The following is a 2,481-nucleotide window of genomic DNA, read 5'->3' as shown; positions in this document are numbered from 1 at the left end:
AGAGAAGACGCGGCTGATGACGTTTGAAGTGGGTGACGTCATATATGTAACGGGTAGCCGTGAGCGTGAGCACGATTGCGTCTTGAAAGTTTTTTACGTTCTGCAAAAGCTAACCGCCGCTACGGTTCTGCTATCACAGCTACTACCGATATCGGTTTAACGTAGAATGTTAGCATTTCGCTCAAAATAAGCCGACTGATTTTACTGTGGCAGTAAGGCCGTAAAGATGTGAAGAAACCAGAGGGAGACGGAAAATTGTTTCCGTTGTTCGACGTTGACTTTGAACGCCGTGGGTGCTCCACAGCTTGACGTAGTTGCTAGCGCGTGATTTAATATCTAAAAATTAAAAGTAAAGACGTTGAAAACGACAAAGGTGTCCTACTCTGTGAATGAGAGATTTCTACGCTGCCTAGCTCCTCCAAAGATCGTTCCGGCGTGGTCTAGTGGCTAGGATACCTGGCTCTCACCCAGGAGGCCCGGGTTCGATTCCCGGCGTCGGAAGTGTTTGGTCTCATGGTGTAACGGTTAGCACTCTGGACTCTGAATCCAGCGATCCGAGTTCAAATCTCGGTGAGACCTCTTTTTTTTTTTTTTTCCTTATTGGATCTATTCTTGATTTGAGGGTCACTCTTTCGGGGTTTTGTTGGCATCTGAAAATATTACTCGTACCTTATTTCACACTTTCTTTTACCCTTCAGTTAAATAATATTTCTTTTCGACCTTCTTTTTTACATAGTTCTGTTTGACGTTTCAGGGGGGATTTCTTGTATACATAATTAAGATTCCATGGCTTCGGAATTCTTTTTCCGTTACATTCAAAAAGTGTTTTTCGGATATTTTTTTCCTTTTTTTTTTAATGAAGATTTGGGTTTATCAGGCTTCATTATTTTATATTCCACATTTTCCTAAATGTAGAGATCCATTTTACTGCATCAAAAGTTTCAGTATTAGAAATATAATAGCGGGACACAAACACACAGTAAATGCCAAATTCAAGCTGAATTTGGCATTGGCGCACTTGCCCCACAACAAATCTTGCAAAAAAAAAAAAAAAAAGAAAAGTATTGCGTTGCTTCAATTAGGGTTCATACTTTCAAATAACTAAACTATATAACTAAACACCGGAGACACGGCAAAACCGGAAACACGAAAAAAAAAAAAAAAAAGACGGAAAAAACAACAAGAGTCAACAAACACCTGACCGTAGTCGCTGGGAATGCAAGGGAGGGCTTCAGCTTACCCTCCCCTTTCTTATGAAATCTACTGGTTCATAGCGACCACAGCCCCTCCTCCCTCTATGAAGCACAAATTGTATGCTGCAAACTGGAAAACGGATCATTTGGTGTGGTCGTGACCTAGAAGTACCTGAACGAACCTCTGCATTTCGCGTTTTCAACATTATCTTACGCATTAATTTCCCAGCGGTCTCTTTCAACATTGTTTCTTCAAATTAGAACGTGTAAAATAAAAACGCCATTATTATTACAATTTTTTTTAAAATTTTACTGCAGTTTAAAGGTTTAGCGTGACCATACTGCCGCGTGCATGACCGACAAGGAATTCTTTTCCGTACATCTAGAATATTCGTGTTTATTCTTACCCTGAGTGCAAAAGATAAGAAGGCCAGAATAACATTGCTTAGTCAGTCTCTCCCTTGTTCACTCCCGAACTTTCTTGTTCGAGAGTCCGAGTGTTGAGTAAGGAACTGACCGTGGCCGTGCCGACTTACAATTACTAAACAAACGTCAAGCATATTGTTAGAGCCCTGCATATCCGCAGTAAACTGGCGGATTAGGATAAAGATGAATCAGATTTGGCGGATTGCGGATCGAATGCGGATAGCAGGGTCTGAAGATGCGGATCACAATTCAGCGAGTTTGTTAGGTGCAGAAAACACCATAGCACGTCGTATCTCTACGCCACTTTTTTTAGATTGCGGGATATTTGATAAAGGTAGAAAATGACTGTCTGTCGACCTATCTTTTTTACTTTGTGGCCCTCCCCTCACTTTCTTAAAGGCCGACGAGCAGAGGCGACATTCTGCAAGGCAGAACATCCTCCTCACCCTGGGGGAGAAGGAAACAGGCAACGGTGTACATGGTAGAAGGGGGAGAGGAGGAAGCCCGGGAAAAGTGGAAAGCGCGAACTGGTCGTCGGTCTATAAGCAGCGATTCTGGAACAGATACCAACAACGATGTGAGGAATCCGGCCGCAACCAGTCGCTCCACCTGTCGGCCGAAACTGGCATGCAATGCATGGTGGCACGATTTCTCCGAAGCCGCATGTGGGCAAGATGAAGCAATGCTTCTTTTTACAAGTTTAGAATGCGAGGAGTCGAGGGAGGAGACCCTTCTTCAATCGTGGGCTATACGACCAAGGGATACGACTACAAAACTTGAAAGAATAAAACAGAGAGGACGAGGACGGGAACAGGACATCTTTCAACTAGCAACAACATAGAAGAATGGCACAACGAAAAAA

The 2,481-nt window shown here is 43.0% G+C and overlaps 2 non-coding genes across 2 annotated transcripts; both read left to right on the top strand.

Annotated features, from left to right (window-relative positions):
* The first annotated feature begins 429 nt into the window (after nucleotides 1-429).
* Trnae-cuc lies at nucleotides 430-501 on the top strand. Its single transcript has one exon. It is a non-coding gene; the product is annotated as a tRNA-Glu (tRNA).
* Nucleotides 502-507: 6 nt separating this feature from the next.
* Trnaq-cug lies at nucleotides 508-579 on the top strand. The gene has a single exon. It is a non-coding gene; the product is annotated as a tRNA-Gln (tRNA).
* The last annotated feature ends 1,902 nt before the right edge of the window (nucleotides 580-2,481 follow it).

The sequence above is a fragment of the Ixodes scapularis genome, unplaced genomic scaffold, assembly GCF_016920785.2.
Source record: "Ixodes scapularis isolate PalLabHiFi unplaced genomic scaffold, ASM1692078v2 PGA_scaffold3__209_contigs__length_174095766, whole genome shotgun sequence".
Taxonomy (NCBI): Eukaryota; Metazoa; Arthropoda; class Arachnida; order Ixodida; family Ixodidae; genus Ixodes; species Ixodes scapularis.
This window is presented reverse-complemented; position numbering and strand designations above follow the sequence as displayed.